This window comes from Pangasianodon hypophthalmus, chromosome 6 (assembly GCF_027358585.1).
Source record: "Pangasianodon hypophthalmus isolate fPanHyp1 chromosome 6, fPanHyp1.pri, whole genome shotgun sequence".
Taxonomy (NCBI): Eukaryota; Metazoa; Chordata; class Actinopteri; order Siluriformes; family Pangasiidae; genus Pangasianodon; species Pangasianodon hypophthalmus.
Window position 1 is genome coordinate 8,766,294 of NC_069715.1, and position 8,307 is coordinate 8,774,600.

The following is an 8,307-nucleotide window of genomic DNA, read 5'->3' on the forward strand; positions in this document are numbered from 1 at the left end:
AGTGGACCTAGCTGAGCTTCCAGGACAGGAGAAGAAGACGTGGGACAGCCTAAAGACAAGACTTCAGTTATATAATTTTAGAGTGTCATACTTTCTAGCCAGTTAGATTTTTGCTTTGTCCATAGTGAGTATAATAATTCACATGGAATCATGTTAATTATTTTCTCCTATTTGGGTGAAATATGCACTCTGTTTGGTCTGTTTACATGTTAAATATTGTGAGAACATGACACCTTATAACAATCATCTTTAATCTAACATTTACTTGATCCAGGAATGCCTCAAAGTATGGGAAGGCCATGATCGTGTACTTCCTGTCTCTCACCAGAAAGTTGGTGGATGTAGGCTCAGTGACGAGCAGACTGGATCGTGAGTGTGGAGCTTGTGGCACTTGGCTTCTAGCCCAGAAGAGTTTTCCTTCTAAAAGGCTCACTAAATCTGAACAGATATTCAAAGTTCTTCTTGCCAAAGCCCGTCACCTGACCAAGAACAATCCAAACTGTCTGCCAAGTATGCTACAGAGCGTATAAGCAGTATACCCCTGGGAGCAGAAATCAGATAAAACCTGTATACCTTTCCAACACACATTCAATCTTGTCAGTTTGCATGAAGCACTTGATAACATTTTACAATGACTGTGCACAATGTTTACAATGACAGTGACAGCTATAGTGAAGAAATGCATTTATAAGTGTAGAAATGCAGCAGCCATATGCATCTATTTCAAAGCAGCATGAACTGTAAATTTAGATTTTTTTTTACACAACAATGGCTATAGCAATATTATATTGGTCTCATGTAAAAGAAGTCCTGCGACACCACAAAAACACAACATGTTACATTTACATAATCCTGAGATGGTCTTTTATCCTCTCACATTAGAGTCCTGCAATGAAAATGCTGCATTTACTTGTGCGTGCGTTAAGACTCATATTGGCATATTTTTTTTCTCAGCATGAAGGCAAGGCAATATCCAAGTCACACTTTCTTGGTGCAACACCTCTGAATATAAATAAGGAGGCTGCTCTGATTCGTAGTACGGCTAGTGAGCAGGAATCCATTAAAACACAGAGCATGAGCAAAGCTTTGCGACACTCCTCAGCCTTCGTGAGAGAGTTAAAATGTGAGAAATGAGCGTGTGTGGAGAATGTGAGTCGTGCAGGATATAAAGCCCCCACTCTCCCTACTCCTACTTGGCATGTGTGTCGTGTTCTGAGGGAGGCTGTGGGCGATGATGGTCATTTGTTGCGTCACGCGTGGGGTTGTGTGAACAACAGGAAGCTGGAATCACTCTTGCCTCCCTCTGTACGTGAGTGTATGGTGTGGGTGTATATTTGTGTGGAGAGTTTTACAATTTATGAATAAAATATGTGCCGTTGTCTTTTACATAGAGGCAAAGTATATAATTTTACTAAATCTAAGTTTGACAGGGAGCCAGTGAAAGCATGGTCATGTCTGTGACATTTTGAAATATCACATTCACTTATTTGGTTCTATTATAGTGCTAATAAGTACCAAAAGAGAATAGTTTAATAATTCATATTTTGTTTACTCTGCATAGATACATATATGACTTTGCATGTGTGGCCTATTAGTTGTGATTTTAAGTTTCAAATATAAATATAATATCTGACAATTTTGCCTACAAACTCAGAATAATGATACTAAATTGTACCTTTCCTTGTCACTGGGTCACACTTACTCCTTTTGTATGTTTAGTATGCGTTTTCTACGTAGAAAGGTTTGTGTATTCCTCTAACATCTTACTACACTATATCCACAATTCCAGGTGAAAAATACATATTAAAGGTACAAAAGCTGTACTCGTAATAGGACCACCCTGTGACAAGGAAATGTACAGTTTAGTATTATTTTTGCATACGTGTATGGAGAATAGTTTATATTGTGCACATTCACTGGAGATCCTTTGCAAATAAGAATATCTATAGTCATTAAATCTTCTTTCCTTCAGTCACACCCTTATAGAAAATTCACCCAAACGTCACGTGTGAATAATCACTTCACATGTCATAGTTTACACATTTTTCCACCAATTAACAATTATCCATTAATTTTGATGTGATTATTTTTTAATACATTATTCATTTTTTTAATTCACATGTGACACAATATTCACATGATGTCACATGTCTTTGAGGTCATGTGCAATTTTAGGACATAACATACATAACATACATAACATTCACATGTTTTTCATATGGGATCATATATTAATTGCCCAAGTGAAAAATCTGATCATATCTGATCACATATTTACGTGATTTTTTTTTCCATAGTACATATTTAATTATAAAGTAAGCACATTTATGTTCCAAAGCATGCATAGACATGAATACACAGATGCACATACTCATATTAAACACAACTACTACACAAAACCATGCATGAATTGAAATATATTTTTATATTTGACTAGTATGCTCAGTACAATAGCTGACAGTGCATTCACACACATGCCGTAAGAGTGTAGAGTACAGCAGAGGGTCAAATTGTAATCAATCCAGTAACCTGATCATACACTGTTTGCCAGTTTCATTAAATTTACATGTCTGCCCTAGAGAGGTAAAAAAGGGATCTGCCTTTAACCAGAAATGATACCAGTACACAACACAGGCTATGTGTGGATATTTGTCTAATTTGTTTTCCTTAAACTTACACACTACATCACTTACAATGCAAAGTAAAATTGAGTAACATTTTCTCAGTGAAACAACACTTACCTTAATTGAGTTCCATTAAAGAGTTAAAAGCTGGAAAACACACACCTTTCTACAGCACTAGGATATGAATTTTACTATGAAGATCCTAAATCCACATCCACATCAGAGTGAATTTGTCCTCGTCAGCCATGTTCATGGGCTGCTATTGCACTACTGCCACTAATAATTTTTCCCCACCACTGACCACTGCTAACTGCCAGCCTAAAAATACTCTTAAAGGGACAGCATCTCTGTCTCTCCCTCCTCCTCTCACTTTCCCTCCCTCCCTCTTTCGCTTTTGCCCTCCAGCTGATCAGGGACCGCCTCCTAATCTCCTTTTGCCTGCACAGACCAATCAGAGGTAGTCAGGAAATCAGTAGTGATACGTAGTAAGCAGCACGAGAAAGAGAGGCAGGCAGCTGTGAATGAGAGATAGAGATGAAGAGAGAAACGGGGGAGAAGAGAAAGAGCAGAAGATTATAAGCTTATGGGATGAAGCGTTTAATGATGGTTGTGGGATGTGGGAGGGTTTTTACTTTTACGTATGTGTATGTGTTATACAAATCAGAAAATGGTTTTGTAATGCTCTCCCTTCTACAGTGAGGACAGTTATGAAATCCGTCCATCAGCATCACTCACTCACAAACAAACATGCACACACACACACACACACACACACCACAGTGCTTAAAGCTAATATCCTACCATTACAGATACAATGACCTTCAGTTGACCTGTTAGTTACATAATCCCCTAAAAGACCTTTTCTCTAACATGGCTGTTTGCATTTTATATTTGACACTTTTAGCTTTTCCTTTATTTACTGTATTTCTAGGAAAAATTACAAAATAATATACCTATATTTCCCCATAAAGAAATCATCAAGAGTTTTATATCCATCTACCTTTCAGTCTTTCAGCATAGGCATAAATATAGCACTGTCATACAGGCTCTTGCCACAAACTGTCCTTGAAGGAGTAATGGAATAGTAAGGTCTAGACTGAGCGCTATATAATTGAAGAGGTGTAAATCAAGATGGGGCAAGATCTTGTTCTTGAATATCAATGTATTTTTTTGAGGCTATAATCAGAATTCCAGCAAATAAAATAATGTGGAAAATACAAAACAAGCTGATAGGAAAACCAAATATCAAAATCATAAACAAGGTGTTATTAATTTATTTCTTAAAATATTTATTTGGGATTTTTCTTTTTTTTTTTTGCTTGTTTGTTTGTTTGTCCTGATCAGGATAGCGGTGGATCCGGAGCCTATCCTGGCAATACTGGGCACAAAGTTGGAGGATTGAACCCAGATGGGACACCAGTCTATCAGAGGGCACCTCGCACAAATACATTCACACCTATGGACAATTTTAGCATAGCCAATCTGCCTAGCTGTATGGATTTGAGAGGTGGGAGGAAACTGGGGAGCCCAGAAGAAACCCACCTGAACACAGAGAGAAGCTGAATCTGTAAAGCATCAAAGATAACCACTGCATGCCACCCTGTTTGTTTATTTATTTATTTATTTATTTATTGTGTATTTTGTGTATGCTGATGTTGTTGTAAAAGCAGATATCATATTGCAGCTAGGACAAAAAATACATCAATATTAAGGGAAATATTATTCATGAATATTTATTATTTGAATTTTGGTTTCAGGCATTAAATTAGTCACTCCCCTGTGTGGAAGTCATACATTTTGTAATGTCATTATTCTCAAGCAGAGATAAAGGAACCGTGACTCATCAAGCTTGAAATCCATAATTCAAGTTGTGCATGGTCACTTCACAGAATAATGACTCTTAGCTATTTAGGATAAACCAACAAAATTATATAAATATGGATTCAAAAACTCTAATGCTGAAGTCATTGGAACAAGTTGATTGCACTTGCAAGAAGATTGATTCAATAAAGATTTTGACATTTGATAACATTTTCCACAAAAAAGGAATCATTAAAAGCTTCCCAATCTGTCAAAACCCACAATTCGTTTCACTTCTCATTCAAAGCTGAAGCCTTTGATGTCATTGCCTTTGCAACTGCCTTGACATCGACTTACGTAAGTAGAATAAAAATGCAACAATCCCCTTGGATCTGCAGTGTGACTCTTGTATAACTCTGGCAGTTATTGCTTTATGGACTCTCTTTACTAGTATATGATGCATCAGCCTCATATGTGCATGTGTGCAATGAATGTGCATTAAAACACTCACTTTCATAAAGACTAGCAAATGGAACAATTAATTCTAGAGATCCTTTCAGAAATTTCAGTGGTTGTCACTTCACGTAATAATGCTGGATTTAGAAATGCGGCATAATTTTATAGATTTTGGTAACAGGTCTCTTTAAATAATGCACAAACATCTTTGTATAGCTTCATTGTAATGAGTAGAAATGATTTGGATTTGCAATGGAAACTGGTTATGTGTCTATGACCTTGTCAATTACATGCCCATACGTGTTGCATGTCAGACAGAGTGCATGAAGGAAAACAGCATCAATTTCAGGTATACCTTTCATGAATAGGAGAAAAGTTATACTTTAATATCACCTTCACTGGCAGGGCATGTAAGGGTATAAGTTAGCAATGTTACTGTATTCCTGCATCACAATGCCAGATCAAGTCCCTGCTCAAATATTCATGAGTCACCACAAATTCACAGCTGTTGCTTCTGCCGTCTTACTCACTAGTACATCGTTTTTATGTTTTACTACTTGCATTTAAATCCTTGGGAACTCAGGTGTGTCATTAGAAATTTTGGGCCAGACCATGAAATATTAATGCACTGCCACATACCTCGCCTAAACTGTCATACCACAACCTGTTGTAACATTAAGCCACAGTAAAAATTTCATAACCAATATTTAACACTTCATAAATGCAACTTTCACTGGGCACGTAACAGCAATATGCAGCAAGTTTAATGAAATAGAAGAAATTCTCCCTCTCATAGATTTTGATTTCATGTGTAGTATTTATGAAAGGAAGAAATTTAGACTAATGCATCATATCCTGGCAAAGAGCCTTCACACACCTACTCAGAGTGAAGCAAGCAAAAGTCACATAAAATTAATACCAGATTTTACCACAGCTCTATTGAATTCTTGAATCTGACTGGTCAGACGGTGTTGATTCATTTTCTATAACAGCAGCCCTGCCAATAATTTCAGCTGTAATTCAAATTACAGGACTATATTAATGCATATGTTCTATTACATTATCATTTCTATAGTAACATCTCATTCACAGGGACTTGACAGGGTATTGAGGATGCTCCATGTGAGACTTATAATAAACATATTACTAAAAGAAGTGTTATTATTTAACAAAGCAAAAAGTTGTTGATGGTTGGTGAAGCTTTCTGTAAGTAGACATTTATGTAACATTTTTAGATGGAGTCTCCAGTGTTAACACTTTGTAACAATCAGTTAATTTTCCATCAACACTTTTGGTGATATGCATTTTTTGTTTGTTTGTTTGTTTTCTTATTAATTTCAAGAGAGGAAAAAAGAGAGGCTATTGCGGTTTATAGCTGCTATGCCATAAGTGATAACAGGAATTAACTTGTCTCATGGACTTTCCACAATGTTAAAAACATAAACATAAATGGTAGAAAGTGTGATGTCATTTATTAATAAATGAAAAATTGAAATCAATTGAATCAATCAAATTGAAAATTGCTGTGCTATAAGAGGAATAAAACACTCTGGAATGTGCTGTTAATAGAAAATAACAGACTTCTGGGTGTGACCATCATCACACCACCCTGTCATTGATTATTTTGCTACAACAGCATGCACTGTTGTGTTTATTCCTAATGTAAGAGGAATTGCCATGATAACAAGGGAAAAGGGTTCCACTTCTCAACTGATACTTAAGGTAAAATTAATTTACAAATTAAATTAATTTCTATAGATTTTATAGAAATCTTGGGCTTTCTCCAAACTGTTGCCACAAAGCTGGAAGCACACAATTGTATAGGATGTCTTTATTTGCTGTAGCATTGCAATTGCCCTTCAGTGGAACTAAGAGGCTCAAACCTCTTTCAGCATGACATTGCCCCAGTGCACAAAGTGAGGTCCGTGAAGACATAGTTTGCCAAAGTTGGAGTGGAAGAACTCGAGTGGTCTGCACAGAGCCCTGACCTCAACCCCACTGAACACCTTTGGGCAAAACTGGAACTGGATAGCACCCCAGGCCTCCTCGCTCAACATCAGCGCCTGATCTCAATAATGCTCTTGTGGGTGAATGGACACAAATCTTCACAGGTGTGTTCCAAAATTTAGTGGAAAGCCTTCCCCGAAGAATGGAGCTTATTATAACAGCAATGGGGGCTAAATCTAAAATGGGATGTTTAACAAGTACATATGAATGTGATGGTCAAGTGTCCACAAACTTTTGGCCATATAGTGTATTTCCATCTAAATGCACTGCTATTGATAATCTGTCTAAAAGTAGCCTTCAAATCATTATTTAGCCAACCATGTATTTCAATTAAGAATCTTTTCAGTAACTGATCACATGTAACAAAAATAAACGGTAGAACCTTTGAGAGCTTCTATCTACCCGGGCCTTCAAAAAAGAAATCATAAAAGATGACAGTGACAAACTACTTGTAAGGCACGACATACACTGTTTCTGTTACATTTGCCTCGCATCCTGTTTTTTTTTTCTCTAGAGATGGACAAACACTAGAACGTTGACTTTACACTGCAAGAAACTAGATTTTATTCTCCAACTGAACAAAGCACCAGCAACTGGACACCTACAACAACATGCCAAGGGATTTTTACTCAACTACACCCTTGATATTTGAGACTCTCAAATAAACATTTAAGTTCTCAAAACTTACTAGATGACTGGAATACCAGAAGTGGTGGTAAGACTATGTTGTTTTTTTTTTTACAGTCTAGTCTTATATTCATTTGTGAATCAGGACATGATGTGAAAAACGTCATGTGAAGGGTGAAATAAATCCTGAATTTCCTGCAGATTGATTACATTGATTGTAACCAGCAGTAGCCGAGTAAGTAAATTACTGGTGGTGTATTTTGTACAGATGATGTGTTCCTCAGCTTGGGAACAGATTGTGTCTTTACAGTGCAAAGATCAGGGTTATGTAATTAGTATACATGAGAAAAGGAGATTACACAACAGAACTACATTCAGGAAAACCTACAGAGAGTGTGATTACTTTCAGATTAACATGTTTCTGTTCCACAGAGAGGCTGACCCTGCTCGCTTTGTTCTGTACTGTGGAGAAGGACATAATTAAAGTGCTGTGGGCAGAGTAAGATTAGTTGAAGAAAACTGGCATGGCGGCAAAAACATGCACAATATACAATGCACAATTATTTTCATTTTGGAAAACGATATGGCTTAGATTAAGCATTTTTTTAAATGACCGACATAGGCAAATAGTTGAACTGTAGGAGAAAAGAATAGATTGGATGAGATCAAGGGCAGGTTGGTGGCTCACTGCCACCTCACAGCTCCAGTATGCCTGGTTCAATTTTGAGCTCGGATTACTGTCTGTATGGAGTCTCTGTGCATGTTCTGCCTGTGTCTGTGTGGGTTTCCTCTG

At 37.0% G+C, this 8,307-nt stretch overlaps 1 protein-coding gene across 1 annotated transcript in view; it reads right to left on the bottom strand.

The window, feature by feature from the left end:
- The window catches only part of pclob (piccolo presynaptic cytomatrix protein b), an 82,710-nt gene extending 79,804 nt beyond the window's left edge, over positions 1-2,906 (bottom strand). The window contains exon 1 of the mRNA XM_026927096.3: positions 2,742-2,906. The gene's annotated coding sequence lies outside the window, so the exon portion shown is untranslated. The remainder of the gene's footprint in view (positions 1-2,741) is intronic.
- Positions 2,907-8,307: the final 5,401 nt, after the last annotated feature.